The sequence below is a fragment of the Haliotis cracherodii genome, unplaced genomic scaffold, assembly GCF_022045235.1.
Source record: "Haliotis cracherodii isolate W230 unplaced genomic scaffold, xgHalCrac1.p SCAF_21, whole genome shotgun sequence".
Taxonomy (NCBI): domain Eukaryota; kingdom Metazoa; phylum Mollusca; class Gastropoda; order Lepetellida; family Haliotidae; genus Haliotis; species Haliotis cracherodii.
In genome coordinates this window covers 135,946-152,836 of record NW_027266277.1, presented here as the reverse complement: position 1 = coordinate 152,836, position 16,891 = coordinate 135,946, and the positions used below count along the sequence as shown (strand labels likewise).

General features: G+C 44.4%; 1 pseudogene; it reads right to left on the bottom strand.

The window, feature by feature from the left end:
- The window catches only part of LOC139470699 (uncharacterized), a 113,853-nt pseudogene that overhangs the window by 7,294 nt on the left and 89,668 nt on the right, over window positions 1–16,891 (bottom strand).

Here is a 16,891-nt window from a genome sequence, read left to right as displayed (position 1 = left end):
TTCAATAACTTAAAATACCAGTGCTTACTAACATCACTGTTGGTCAGGGAAACACTGATGCACATCTTGTTTATCTCGGTGTATATTTTTTTCATCCACATATCCCTCTATGGTGTATAAACCAAATCAACTCAACACTTTGTGTAGTGTGTATTTGCTGGTTAAAGCCGGCCAGCAACATGACAGCGGTCTGTAAATAATCGAATCTGGCCAGACAATCCAATGATAGACATCATGAGAATCGGGTTGGTATAAAATGCATCAACCAAGTCAGCGATTCACGGGTTTCAACTGGGCAGTAGTCTAAACTGGTTGCGTGCATACTCACCGCAGACGAGGAATATTTCTCCGGCGGAATGGAAGTAGTAAATTTTCCTTGGGAGAGGAGTGGTACATACGCCACATATAGACAGCATTGACGCCACGAAGCCAAACGTCGCAGCAAATATCATCAGCCCCACCACAGCATTCTGCCAGTCTGAAACACAAGAGTCAGTGAGTGAGTGAGTGGATCAGGTTAAACGCCGCTTTGAACGGTATTCGAGTTACATCACATCGTGTAAGCTTAATGTGGGAGGACAGCCCGAAGTGATTCAGGTCTCAGACGTTTACCACTTTGGTGAAACCTACGAGCACGGGTATGGTGCTGACAAACCTGGAAACAATATCAGGGTGCCGTGACACAAAGCGATCTTAGCGCTAAGACAGCAATACCGACCACACACATTGTCCCCGTTATATCACTGACTACCCACGGTACCGTCTATATGAAAACGTTGAGGTACCATAGGCACGTTATAGAGGGACAGGGGAGATGAGTGGTTACACTGCACGTCATTAGCGCCGAGATGTTTCTGAAGACATCTACAGTGATATTGTTCGAGGATCAAAGTTTTACATAAATGACAGTGACCTCACATGTAGATGCTGACACACTGCGTCATTTGATGACGTTCACAACTGAAGGTAGAGAGAATGTCTGAATAAACAATACTATTAATAGACCATCGCTGACTCGTATTTTCAGAAAAAAATAAGAAATGTTTCTTTAGCTCCATCTGAGAAAACCCATGACTGAAATATTTTCAAAATCAATATCATAATTTCAACATGAAGTGAAACTTTATATATACAGTGGCAACATTTTACATAAAACATTCAAAAGCTAACGTGCCCTTTAAACGACATCAGAAATGCATTGAAATCCGTTTATACGCAGGTGACGAATTTCAACTGCTTCTTCAAACACAAAATTTGCAATAAACAAGAAAAATGAATTAATAAAAGCCGCAATATATTCGGCTATCACGCGTCTGTTACCAGACTAAAAAAGCCTTCAATTACGGTAATCCAGCTTGCTCGTCAGATGTTCCTGGGAAAGCGAATATTGATTTGTGTCGACAGAGAGGGAGGCGAGCGAGCATGGACGCCATCCATCGCTGGCGCATCATCATTGGCAACCCAAGACTGAGGCCGCTCCATCGCAGAGTCATCTGCCTGTCTCAATAACTGTTAAGGGCCTATTTGATTAGCTGCATGGATTTCCGTGGCGGTGCTCCCAAACGGGCTTATTTGATTACACGCATGGGTTTGGAATCGTTCGGTTGATTTGGCAGGCGTAGTTTAAATGTATCACTCATTAAAGAAAGAGGGGGGAGCTTCATTAATGATTCAGTAAATGCTGCGTGATTTGCTCACGATGGTGCACTGGGTGCACGCGTGCAAACTGGGATAAACAGGGAGTGTTGTATTGACATACACCTTCCTTTATTGGGTTTTACCATCGCGCTCAATATTATTGCACTTATATGGCGACGTCATGTTTGTCATGGCTGCTTGTTCTCGTCCGGACTAATGCCGATTTTATAGTGCTAGCCCTCTGAGATACCATGCCGAAGTTAAACATGAATACCCCACTCAGATACAGTATACTGACTCCGAGCCGACCAGTCCTTGTTTTAGCCCCAGGATAGAAACAGCAAGTACCATCTTTGAAGTCTTTTGGTTTGACGCCTCCAGGGGATAGAACCACCAGGGACTTGGGGAACAACACAAGGTAGATAGCTTATCTAGTGGTATGGGCTCCCTGGGGTGAATACACCTTACGTCTTCAAGTCCTATCATGTAAGGGGCGATCTGGTAGCCTAGTGGTTAAAGCGTTTGCTCGTCACGCCGAAGACCCGGATTCGATTCCCGACATGGTTACAATGTGTGAAGCCCATTTATGGTGTCTCCCGCCGTGATATTGCTGGAATATTGCTAAAAGCAGTGTAAAACCATACCCACTCACTCCTATCATGTACAAAATGCATTGACAAATCACAAGAAGCAATTTTACATACTATATTGATTCGACTGGGCAAATTCAAAGGAAAAGCTTCCTTCCCATCATGCTACCAGTACTACATTGATAGGGTCGTGGCTTAAAGTTGAAACAAAAATATCTTGTTTTGATATAGTTAAATATCAGTGATCATTACTTTGTGATCAGTCAGCAGTATTCCAATAATATCTGAAAATAATAAATTATTATCTAACAAACCGTCGGGGTAGGACGAATCGCAATCAATTGCCTTTTACAACAGACAAGGGCTGTTGGAGATTTTTTCACATAATCACCAAGTTGTTTTTGTCAGTTATTTGTCGCACTCAGCAATATGACGGCGTTGTGTAAATAATCAAGTCTGGGCCAGAGAATCCAGTGAATGACATCATGAGCACCGATCATGCAATTGGGATATGATGACATGGCATCAACCCGAGCCAATTTCTGGTGTCCCCAGTCGTGATATTGCTCGAATATGGGTAGGACGAATCGCAATCAGTTGCCTTTTACAAAAGACAAGGGGGGTTGGGGGTGTTGGGGAATTTTTCATATAATCACCAAGATGTTTTTGTCAGTTTGTTTGTTTGTTGTTTAGCATCACACTCAGCAACATGACGGCGTTGTGTAAATAATCGAGTCTGGGCCAGAGAATCCAGTGAAGGACATCATGAGCACCGATCATGCAATTGGCCATTGTTCAGAGTGGTTAAAGGTCTTCATTGTCGACTGTAGGGGTGGAGCACGGGCGACCAAGTGTTTCAATATCAATCTATAACCTATAAACAATATGTTTTGGGTTTTCCATTTAGACCTCATGCCGTGAGAGAACAAACACGCCCACGAAAACTGTTTTAAAACACAACACAACCACATACGCAAAGATCTGTGATAATATTTTGTTTGTTTGTTTTTTTGTTTAACGACGCTCTCATCATTATTCCAGGTATATGATGGCGGTTTGTATATAATTAAGTCTGTACCAGACAATCCAGTGATTGACACCATAAGCATCGTCCGTGCAAATATGATATGATGACATGCATCAACAAAGTCAGCGAGCCTGACCACCCCATCCCGTTTGTCGCCTCTTACGACGAGCATTGTCACCTCTTTCGGCAAGCAGGGTTTGCTGAAGTTCAATTCTAAACGGAGTTAAAAAGCTGGGAAACAAACAGGTGAATTATCTACGTAATATACAGCTCTAACAACATTAAATATCCTATGCATGATCAATATAAACCAGCATAAATAAACAAATGGGTCATATGGACCAATCAAGAAGCTAACACTAATTTGCCACAATCTCTAGGTGTCAGTTGGACTTCCACTTTCCGGATGGCACCTATAATGTAGCATTGCCCCTTCTACTGTTACTGTTAGCAAAGGCACTGTCACCAACAACGTACACTAAACAGGGTCCCTAATACTTGTTGTAAGCAAAGATACTGTCACGTACAACGTACACAAAACATGGCCCCTGCTTGTTGTAAGCAAAGATACTGTCACCTACAACGTACACAAAACATGGCCCCTACTTGTTGTTGTAAGCAAAGATACTGTCACGTACAACGTACACAAAACATGGCCCCTACTTGTTGTAAGCAAAGATACTGTCACCAACAACGTACACAAAACATGGCCCCTACTTCTTGTTGTAAGCAAAGATACTGTCACCTACAACGTCCGCTAAAGATGGCCCCTACAACTTGTTGTAAGCAAAGATACTGTCACCTACAACGTACACTAAACATGACCCTACTTGTTGTAAGCAAAGATACTGTCACCAACAACGTACACAAAACATGGCCCCTACTTCTTGTTGTAAGCAAAGATACTGTCACCTACAACGTCCGCTAAAGATGGCCCCTACAACTTGCTGTAAGCAAAGATACAGTCACCTACAACGTACACTAAACATGGCACCTACTACTTGCTGAAAGCAAAGATACTGTCACCTACAGCGTACACTAAACGTGGCCCCTACTTGTTGTAAGCAAAGATACTGTCACCTTCAACGTACACTAAACATGACCCCTACAACTTGTTGTAAGCAAAGATACTGTCACCTACAACGTACACTAAACATGGCACCTACTACTTGTTGTAAGCAAAGATACTGTCACCAACAACGTACACAAAACATGGCCCCTACTTCTTGTTGTAAGCAAAGATACTGTCACCAACAACGTCCGCTAAACATGGCCCCTACTACTTGTTGTAAGCAAAGATACAGTCACCTACAACGTCTGCTAAACATTGCCCCTACTTCTAGTTGTAAGCAAAGATACTGTCACCTACAACGTCTGCTAAACATTGCCCCTACTTCTAGTTGTAAGCAAAGATACTGTCACCTACAACGTACAATAAACATGGCACCTACTACTTGTTGTAAGCAAAGATACTGTCACCAACAACGTACACTAAACATGGCACCTACTACTTGCTGTAAGCAAAGATACTGTCACCAACAACGTCCGCTAAACATGGCCCCTACTACTTGTTGTAAGCAAAGATACTGTCACCTACAACGTCTGCTAAATATGGCCCCTACAACTTGTTGTAAGCAAAGATACTGTCACCTACAACGTCTGCTAAACATTGCCCCTACTTCTAGTTGTAAGCAAAGATACTGTCACCTACAACGTACAATAAACATGGCACCTACTACTTGTTGTAAGCAAAGATACAGTCACCAACAACGTACACTAAACGTGACCCCTACAACTTGTTGTAAGCAAAGACACTGTCACCAACAACGTACACTAAACATGGCACCTACTACTTGTTGTAAGCAAAGATACAGTCACCTACAACGTACACTAAACATGACCCCTACAACTTGTTGTAAGCAAAGATACTGTCACCTACAACGTACACTAAACATGGCACCTACTACTTGTTGTAAGCAAAGATACTGTCACCTACAACGTACACTAAACATTGCCGATGGACCTTTCACTGGAGGCACTGGAGGTGAAGAGAGGTGACATGGGGTTTAACGTCGCGTTCAAGATTATTGCAGTTATTTTGCGATGTGCATGCGCGTCAAGGACAATGATAAACACTGTCGGCAAAGCATCAGACCGGGTTTACACATAACACCTTCCTTTAATGACGAGAAAATGATTGATTTCAACAAAGGAACGCGATATACTCCACGACTAGCCGGATCTATCCGTCTATTGTCGCGCATCGATTGTCTATGTACATGTAGACATGTAGTGGATCGGCCTTCTCCATTCGGATAACACATGTCATAAACATATTGATCTCTGTTTATGGCAGCGGCCCTGCTGTTCCACATTGCGTTGCATAACATCGACACATTACATATCACAATGTCTCTATTGTATATAGGAATGGAACGTTTGCATTAAACAATTTGTTCATAGGGATCTTTTCTTTTACATTGATTTCTCATGCGTCATTGAATATGAAACTCCAGTACTGCAGACAATTAATGGCCGTGACCTTGACTATATACAAACAAGGGAGAGATGGCGAAGACTGACCTGTTAAAGGATCTGTCGACACAAAAAATACAAAATATATAATCGATAGATAAAAAATATAACGGTCTATGTTTCTCAAATATTAAGGCTTGAACCGATCGATATATGCTACAGAATTTTCTAGGCTTTTAAACTAAGTGTTTGTTTGTTGTTTAATGCCGCACTCAGCAAAATTTCAGCTATATGACGGTGGTCATGATCTTTTATCAAACACATTGAAACACATACCCAAACACAGATCTATTAGACGTTATGCCGGATTCTATCATGTGGGAAGGCATTAACCAAAAACTGTAGTGTCTGCTTTGCCCGAAATTATTTTCCTAAGTGAACAAACTAGGAAAGCAGGGTTAAAACTGAACTGAAAAGTTTGACTAGCCTGGCTAAGGAAAATGCCCTTCTAACAAAAAGGAAATTTGGAAATTTGAACTTGCTCGAGGTAATTTTTACAAGGTTTGTGTTATTTTCTAACCCTGGCAAGAGTCCGCTCGTTGATTTTAACGTTGCTTTGAAATGTATAGTTTGTAGGAAGCACGGAAGTGATATACGGATCCTGGCACGACAAAGGGACGCAACTCTGCATGGTCGATTGCGACACTTTAAGCAAATTGCCCGTGTCCCGTGCCTCCAAACAACTGATAATATCCCTTCATTTCAGCTTACAAAAGCAGTCTCAGGGTGCCTTGAAGCGCATAATACCATCTCCAAAGATTAATTATACCAATATGTGTTTTGTCTTAATTCCCATACACATTCTAAAATTAAAACAGCGTTAGAAATTGGCACTAGTCCTGTAGTCCTTACTAAACTGTCCAATAGTAAAAGTATCCTAAGGACTAGTAGAAATTGGCCCATTTTAAGGGTTTTGCTATATGTTATCATTATAAGGACTAGTGGACAAAAGCTTTAAAACCCTGTAAAATGTCAAAAGTACGATAACACATTTCCAAAATGGAAGCGGAAATGGTCAGTACTGAAGGTGACGGACTTCCTGGAAGATTATAAGCAGGTTCTGCCTGTTTCCTGAACCTGTAGTGAGTAAAGGTCAAGGTCACCATATAATTGACCCCGGAAAGGTCAAGAAAAGTTCAGGGAATTGTTAGTGCGTGATAAAAAGAGCTCACTTCATCCCTTGTCAGTTTTTCTCCAGCCACGTGAACAACTTGTTGACAATCAATACATACATACCGTGTACATCTATGCATCTAAGAAGGATATTCACAGTGTACAACATCGAGTGGTTGGATGGTTGTGATAAGGGGTTGTCATCACGTCAAGTGTTCTGTTTATAACTGTCCTTCTTAACATAAATACAAATTTCATTTAAACTTTGTCGAATGTGTTTGGAACCAAAAATAATTAGACTAACAGTAAGTGTTCAGTACCAATGGTCTTGATTCAAAAGTCAGTCTAAGGAATCAGACAAATGAATCAGACTTCATGTACATTATGCATTACATCCTGTTTGTTGTTTTACGCCGCACTCTGCAATATTCCAGCTACATGAGGACGGTCTGTAAATATTCGACAGACGAATCCAATGATTGACATCATGAGCATCGACCCACGCCATTGGGATACGATACTAAGTCAGCGAGCCTGACTACCTGATCCCGTTAGTAGCTTCTTATGACAAGCATAGTCGCCTTTTACGGCAACATGGGCATATAAAGTAATGTTTAGATATTATGGTCAGTGCGTCTGTATGACATGCTCTTTACTCAGTTAGACACTGTCTATGCCCAGTTTAACATAGTCTATGCTCAGTATGACACTGACTATTCTTCAATATGACATGCTCTTTGCTCAGACACGGTCTATGCTCAGCTTAACATGCTCTTGCCTCAGTAAGACACGGTCTATGTGTCGGTATGACATGCTGTTTGCTTAGGTAGTCACGGTATATGCTCAGTTTAACATAGTCTATGCTCAGTATGACACTGACTATTCTTCAATACGACATGCTCTTTGCTCAGACACGGTCTATGCTCAGCTTAACATGCTCTTGCCTCAGTAAGACACGGTCTATGTGTCGGTATGACATGCTGTTTGCTTAGGTAGTCACGGTATATGCTCAGTTTAACATAGTCTATGCTCAGTATGACACTGACTATTCTTCAATACGACATGCTCTTTGCTCAGACACGGTCTATGCTCAGCTTAACATGCTCTTGCCTCAGTAAGACACGGTCTATGTGTCGGTATGACATGCTGTTTGCTTAGGTAGTCACGGTATATGCTCAGTTTAACATGGTCTATGCTCAGTATGACACTGACTATGCTCAGCTTAGCATGGTCTCTGCTCGGGCATGCGCAAGGGTATCTACAGCAGTAAACAACATAGACAACAAGGCACAACATTGATAGAAGCATTTTATCCTACGAGGTCTCTTCTCTGGACATTTGGCCACGGCCTCCGGATCAGAGAGGTTTTGGTAACAGTTCGCCCAGATCCCCTCGCTGAAGCCTGTAACAGAAACAGTGCATTATTAATCAGCAAATAGGCTACTAATTATACACGATACAGTAATTAGCTATAAATGTCAGTTGAGCATCACAGTTTGGCCAATATATATGTCCTTTGGGTCTAGATCGAATAAATGTCAAGGTACGATACCTCGACCAATTTAGGCTAAACCTAGAAGACGCATTGTCATCACATTCTTTTTTGTTTGTTGTGTTTGTTTGTTTGTTTGTTTGTTGTTTAACGCCTCATTCAGCAATATTCCAGCTATATGGCGATGGTCTGAGAATAATCGAGTCTAGACCAGACAATCCAGTGATTGACAATATGGGCATCGATCTACGCAATTGGGAATCGATGACATGCATCCTACCGAGCCTGACCACCCGATCCCGTTAGACGCCTCTTACGACAAGCACATTCTAATTTGTGTTTGTTGTTTAACGCCGCACTCAGCAATATTCAAGTTATTTGACAGCGGTCTGTAAATACTCGCCTCTTACGACAAGCATATTCTAATGGCCCATGAAAGACCACACACGGCCAAGACCACATTGTAATGGTCCATAGATAGGATGGTGAGTCACTTCAGCCATAGAGAAATTTGGAGTCTGTGGGATATGTTTCTGTCAAATGATATGATTGTTGTGGGGAAGTCTACACAGCATTCAAAAGACAATTATAACGTAATGACGTAATGACATTATTGATTTTTTTTTCAAAACTGAAACTGAAAACTTATCGCTTCTGATTGAGGAAAACATAGAGCGATGATGAAAATATGAATTGAATCCACCCGTGCAAGTAAAGAAAGCCACGCTCTTCAATTGACGTCATTGAAGTTATTTCCAGACCTAGTTTTAAACCAGTACTCGCCATCAATATGTAATACCACGACCCTCTTATCTCCGCAGTCGAGTAAGGAAACCTTTACATAATTGAGCCGAGCAGTGTAGTTCCTGACAACACGTTTGCTTGTTGGTCTCAGATCCCTGCACTGATTTTCAGCCGCATCATTTCACGTGAGCCGGTCTGGTAATTGGATAACAGCTGATTAGGGTTGATGCTGTTTTGGCAGTGTACGGACACCCAAATGTAATTACATTCTCCGCAGACAAGCTTTGGGGGCCCGTTGAAATCAGTTTTCCTGCTGTAAATACCTGAAACATCGTTGCCATTTATTGATAGTTTGGCCTTTTTTTGTGACGTTTTCCCCAAATAAACGAATGGCTGCCTGAGGTTTTATGACCTTTGCGAAGCTATTCCTGAAACATGTGGTTGCGAATAGCTGTAGAATTGCTGGTGCGGCGTTTAGCAATATTCACTCACTCCCCAAACATGTGTCGAAAGCAAAATCCAATGATGATTTTTAAAACGGGTTCAAGCTTGGATTCGAACCGTCTGCGTTAAGGCCACATGCGTTACCCGCTGTGCTAACCCACCTTCCACGACTCCAGGCGGTGACGGGAACAGGACAAGGTATTATAAGGGTCATCAGGCTTTGTTCATTGTATGGTTTGGATTTGTACCAACACGTAATGCAAAGGTAAGGCTTGTAAGTGTCGAAAAGGCTGATTATGGATCATATTTGAAAATGAACATTGTCTCTAGCTGGTTTCCTTAAATGTAAACTAGTTCACTCAACTAAGCCATATGACACATAACTCATACATATGCCATATCGCATACGTCCTCATCCATATCACACAAACCTTAACAATATCAAACATCCATCAGCTATATCAAACACCCATCAGCCATATCAATCGTCCATCAGCCATATCAAACATCCATCAACCATCAGCTATACCACACATCCTCATCCATATCATACAACCCACAGCTATATTACACAACCCTCAGCCATATCAAACATCCCTCAGCTATATCACACAACCCTCAGCAATATCACACAATCCTCAGCCATATCACACAACCCTCAGCTATATCACACATCCTCATCCATATAACACATCCTCAGCCATATCACACAACCCTCAGCCATATCACACAACCCTCAGCCATATCACACACCCCTCAGCGAGTGAGTGAGTATGGTTTTACGCCGCTTTTAGCAATATTCCAGCAATATCACAGCGGGGGACAAGAGAAATGGGCTTCACACATTGTACCCATGTCGGGAATCGAACCCGCGTCTTCGGCGTGACGAGCGAACGCTTTTCCCACTAGGCTACCCGACCGCCCCACACACCCCTTAGCCATATCACACACCACTCAGCCATATCACTCACCCCTCAGCCATATCACACACCACTCAGCCATATCACTCACCCCTCAGCCATATCACACAACCCTCAGCCATATCACACAACCCTCAGCCATATCACTCACCCCTCAGCCATATCACACAACCCTCAGGCATATCACACATTCTCAGCAATATCACACAACCCTCAGCCATATCACACAACCCTCAGCTATATCACACATCCTCATCCATATCACACATCCTCAGCCATATCACACATCCTCAGCCATATCACACAACCCTCAGCTATATCACACATCCTCAGCCATATCACACAACCCACAGCCATATCACACACCCCTCAGCCATATCACACAACCCTCAGCCATATCACACATTCCTCAGCTATATCACACAACCCTCAGCAATATCACACAATCCTTCGCCATATCGCACAACCCTCAGCTATATCACACATCCTCATCCATATCACACATCCTCATCCATATCATACATCCCTCAGTCATATCACACACCCCTCAGTGAGTGACTGAGTGAATGAGTATGGTTTTACGCCGCTTTTAGCAATATTCCAGCAATATCACGGCGGGGGACACCAGAAATGGGCTTCACACATTGTACCCATGTCGGGAATCGAACCCGCATCTTCGGCGTGAAGAGCGAACGCTTTTCGCACTAGGCTACCCGACCGCCCCAAACACCCCTTAGCCATATCACACACCACTCAGCCATATCACTCACCACTCAGCCATATCACACACCCCTCAGCCATATCACTCATTCCACAGGCATATCACACATTCTCAGCCATATCACACATCCTCAGCAATATCACACAACCCTCATCCATATCACACAACCCTCATCCATATCACACACCCCTCATCCATATCGCACAACCCTCGGCCATATCACACATTCTCAGCCATATCACACATCCTCAGCCATATCACACATCCTCAGCTATATCACACACCTATTAGCCATATCACGCTCCTGATACGGGGTTCTCTGGATCCCTCAGGATATGAACATTGAGAAACAATGGGGGACATAAACACCAGTTGATTCTACCTAATGACACCCGAGGCGAGAGGAATTTTCAACAGCTGTACGCTTCGCGGAAAGCAACAGTCAGGACTTCATAAAGCTGGGCAGGGAAGGCCGATCTTGTCACGAAACGTCTAACGCCACGACACGAATCATATGAAATGTTGTCTGAAGCCGAAATATCGATTCCAACGCGCTTCCAACGTCCATCTAGATTCCCGAGTGCACAACGCATCAACTGTTAGACTTGCGTCTCAGTGTTTTCGCCAAACAGATAAAATACGTTCTCTATGGTTTTCTCATTAATCCGACAATCATCGAGTCTCTTCGCGACCAGCCCAACTCTTGAAGAAAACATGCATGTAATTGGCTTATTACGTGAATCGATTCATGAAATTCGGCCTGGCGCGCCTCCGATTCTGCCATAATGGCTTGTAATGATGTAATTTAGATGTATGAACACGGGATGGCGACATTCGCCGGAGATGTATTACAGTCTATATAACCTGCGAGATTTATGACAGTCAGCCTTCCTCTTCCTCAAGGCAGGACGCATCATATTAAAGTATTATGCCCGATCTGGGCTAAGCCTTCTTCCAACCCACCCTTGAACGAGGATTAACATTGGAAAATCTGATCGAGTCTCAAATGGCTGTTGTGCGACATTATTCGCACATAAATCAATCAATCGCCGGGTTACCATGGCGACACGGCTGCGCCGGTTTGCTCTGTTTTGGTAAGGTCAGGGTCGAACTGGATAACAATCCCTGGAAGCTGAGTTGGGATGTTTTAAATTCAATGGGAGATTATTTATTCTGTTGCGGTATTACAGAAATATTTCCCATATTGATGTAATACAAGGTCCGTCATCGCTCTTATCAATAACATCGGAATCTGTTATGCGTCCACGATAAGGGCCAAACGTTCTTCAGTGGGAGCCCCGATCGTGCGTTTTTTACCAAATAGTAAACGCACAAACATTGATAGTGTTTCGGAATCTACCACACAGCGCCCTCGCTAAGGGTTGTGACGTCACAGTTTGCGAAACACATTTAGTTGGGAATTATTGCAATGTATTCTGAAGACCATGTGACCACGAGCCAGATCTCCAATGACAGTATCATATGATAATTAATAATCAACGGCAACACATGATCCCCAAATCGTTTTTAAGCTTAATCTTACAATTATATTATCTAAATTGTTAATTTCAAAATCAATTTGTACGATTGATATTTTGCGGAACACATTGGTGTGCGTGGTATCACCATTGGTAACCGTTTGGAGCTCGGGCATGTTAAGGTTACGGGTCCCTGAGCGGTAGGTTAATGAGAAGGTCCTGGGGGGGTTTAGTCAACGGTGTTTCGGTCCGCGTTGGGCTGAGAGCCGTGCCCAAGTCAGATTTAGCTAGGCCGTACAACACTGATACTATGTGGAGTTCACGAGGTATTGATCCAAGATGTGTCTGTCGGTTCATTATTATAATAGATTCACGGCAACAAATACATCATTAGTGTTCCGTCAATACCTGGTAACAATCCCCCCGACCTTACTTAACGCCAAGGGGGTAAAATAAAACCGGCTTTGGTTTCCGTGTGCACGATTTGATGATGAAGGAGGCATTCCGTGTTGGCTCGCGGACCGATTGTTATGACAAAACAAAGGCTTTCCCCTCCATCACACTTTCAGTGTTATCCTACGACAGATTTTCAACCAAACGATTTTTTTCGAATTATTACATCACAATAAAACTGCAGTTTTAGTTTGCACTAAAATAATTAAGGAATAATTGTTAAAATAGACTTACCTTTACCCGCAATCCAGTGAGAGCTGAGGATCGCCGCAAGAATGAAAGCCATGGCGGACACTGTAGCAAATACCCCGAACAGACGGAAAGGTCTCCAAAGCTTTGCTTCTCTCAAATAGTACTCCTCCCCAAATTTTCGAAGGTCCGCACTGTTTTGGCGAGTCTTGAATTTAAGGAAATTTTTCATGTTCAACTGAAACTGTTAGAGCCAACACTGACACATGCTATTCTGCGACACTGGTGTTCGTGATGCAAGTGGACAACAGAAAGGTCAGACCGTGGCTGTCATAGTGTTCCAATTCCACCTGTGGACGATTGAGGTGCTTCTCCTCAAATACCTCGCGACCCTGAACACAAGTCCCCCTGCTCTGGTACCCGCTCACGCCACGGCTGTTAACTGATGTCGCTGCGGAGCCTGGCTGTAGCATCCCAATCTCTGGCAATTCGTTTGAATCCGGTGCTTGAATGAGGCAGCATTGATTGCCTGCCTGTCACACAGTAGCCGAGTCGCGTTGGGTTGCAACTTCTCTGGGTAGGCTTGGCGTCAATTATTTACGTGGATATTATCAGATGTGCCCACGGGAAACAAGACATTTCTGAGCCGAGGTCAATGTGTGTCTGCTTCGGATTGTATCTAAGCATCTAATGAATAGAAACCACGCTCGCTCTGCATAGAATTAGATAATGGCGCATGTACGCATACCAATAAGACCACAATAGATACGACATTCGTCAGAAGAGTAACGTTATTGATCATTTAGTCTGTGTATTAATAAAGACGCCACCATGGTAGACACACTGGCTCTGTGGATTGTTGCAAAACTTCCGGATTTTGCGATCATGCTTTCGTCCATAGACTGTCTACAGAGAGAATCGATTTTACTTTGAGAAATGTATACTGTTCATTTTCTTGTAATGAAAGCGCAAAAATAAATGTTCTCTGTGAATTGAATAAGGTTGTACACTACATCATCGTACCCAGTTTTCGTGTACAAGACGAACAGCGGAACCCTTCTTGGTCAATGGAGGGAATGTTTCTCGAAGTTCTAAAGATGATTTATCTGATTAATACAAAATCTATAACCTTACAATACCAACTCGCTATTTGCTCGAGCGTTAAATCAATTCCGCCTTCAACGAACAATCCTGAATTTCACGATCAATATTAAACCTTCCATTGATGTTGCACGATTTCTTAAACGTCTACTGCTTCGGCTTTGATATATTAGCAGTGAATTAGTGATTTGATGAGGTATCACCTTATCGCCAATGGTATGTCACGAGGGCCTGCTGTCTGCTGTCTGCATCAAAGGTGGGGCAAACAGTGTAAAACCAGCAGAGGTGGGGCAAATAATGTGGAGCCATCAGAGATGGGGCAAACAGTATGGAGCCATCAGAGATGGGGCAAACAGTATGGAGCCATCAGAGATGGGACAGTGTGGAGCCGGCAGAGTTGAGGCAAATAATGTGGAGCCATCAGAGGTGGGGCAAACAGTATGGAGCCGGCAGAGGTGGGGCAAACAGTGTGGAGCCGGCAGAGTTGGGGCAAATAATGTGGAGCCATCAGAGGTGGGGCAAACAGTACGGAGCCGGCAGAGGTGGGTCAAATAGTATGGGACCATTAGAGGTAGGACAATCAGTATGGAGCCGTCAGAGGTGGGACAAATAATGTGGAGTGTTCAGGTGGGTCCAACAGTATGGAGCCATCGGAGATGGGGCAAACATTATTGAGCAGGCAGAGGTGAGTCAAATTGTATGGGACCATTAGAGGTGGGACAAACCGTGTGCAGCCAACTGAGGTGGGGGCAAACAGTGTGGTGCCATCAGAGGCGGGTCAAACAGTGTGGGTCAATCAGAGACGGGGCAAAATGTGGAGCCATTAGAGGCGGAGCAAACAGTGTGGGGCCATCAGAGTTCTGTCAAACAGTGTGGAGCCATCAGAAGAGGGTCAAACAGGCTGGAGCCATCAGTGGAGAGTCAAACAGTGTGGGGCCATCAGAGGAGGGTCAAACAGTTTGGGCCATCAGAGGAGGGTCAAACAGTGTGGGGCCATCAGAGGTGTGTCAAACAGTGTGGAGCCATCAGAGGAGGGTCAAACAGTGTGGAGCCATCAGTGGAGGGTCAAACAGTGTGGGGCCATTAGATGAGGGTCAAACAGTGTGGAGCCATCAGAGGAGGGTCAAACAGTGTGGAGCCATCAGTGGAGGGTCAAACAGTGTGGGGCCATCAGATGAGGGTCAGACAGTGTGGGGCCATCAGAGGTGTGTCAAACAGTGTTGGGCCATCAGAGGAGGGTCAAACAGTGTGGGGCCATCACAGGAGGGTCAAACAGTGTGGGGCCATCAGAGGTGTGTCAAACAGTGTGGGGCCATCAGAGGAGGGTCAAACAGTGTGGGGCCATCAGGGGAGGGTAAAACAGTGTAGAGCTAGCAGAGGAGGGTCAAACAGTGTGGGGCCATCAGAGTTGTGTCAAACAGTGTGGGGCCATCAGAGGAGGGTCAAACAGTGTGGGGCCATCAGAGGAGGGTCAAACAGTGTTGGGCCATCAGAGGAGGGTCAAACAGTGTTGGGCCATCAGGGGAGGGTAAAACAGTGTAGAGCTAGCAGAGGAGGGTCAAACAGTGTTGGGCCATCAGAGTTGTGTCAAACAGTGTGGAGCCATCAGAGCTGTGTCAAACAGTGTGGGGCCATCAGAGGAGGGTCAAACAGTGTGGGGCCATCAGAGGAGGGTCAAACAGTGTTGAGCCATCACAGGAGGGTCAAACAGTGTTGGGCCATCAGAGGAGGGTCAAACAGTGTGGGGCCATCAGGGGAGGGTCAAACAGTGTGGGGCCATCAGAGGAGGGTCAAACAGTGTGGGGCCATCAGATGAGGGTCAAACAGTGTGGGGCCATCAGGGGAGGGTCAAACAGTGTGGGGCCATCAGGGGAGGGTCAAACAGTGTGGGGCCATCAGAGGAGGGTCAAACAGTGTGGGGCCATCAGAGGTGTGTCAAACAGTGTGGGGCCATCAGAGGAGGGTCAAACAGTGTGGGGCCATCAGGGGAGGGTAAAACAGTGTAGAGCTAGCAGAGGAGGGTCAAACAGTGTGGGGCCATCAGAGTTGTGTCAAACAGTGTGGAGCCATCAGAGCTGTGTCAAACAGTGTGGGGCCATCAGAGGAGGGTCAAACAGTGTGGGGCCATCAGAGGAGGGTCAAACAGTGTTGGGCCATCACAGGAGGGTCAAACAGTGTGGAGCCATCAGAGCTGTGTCAAACAGTGTGGGGCCATCAGGGGAGGGTAAAACAGTGTAGAGCTAGCAGAGGAGGGTCAAACAGTGTTGGGCCATCAGAGTTGTGTCAAACAGTGTGGAGCCATCAGAGCTGTGTCAAACAGTGTTTGGCCATCAGAGGAGGGTCAAACAGTGTGGGGCCATCAGAGGAGGGTCAAACAGTGTTGGGCCATCACAGGAGGGTCAAACAGTGTTGGGCCATCAGAGGAGGGTCAAACAGTGTGGGGCCA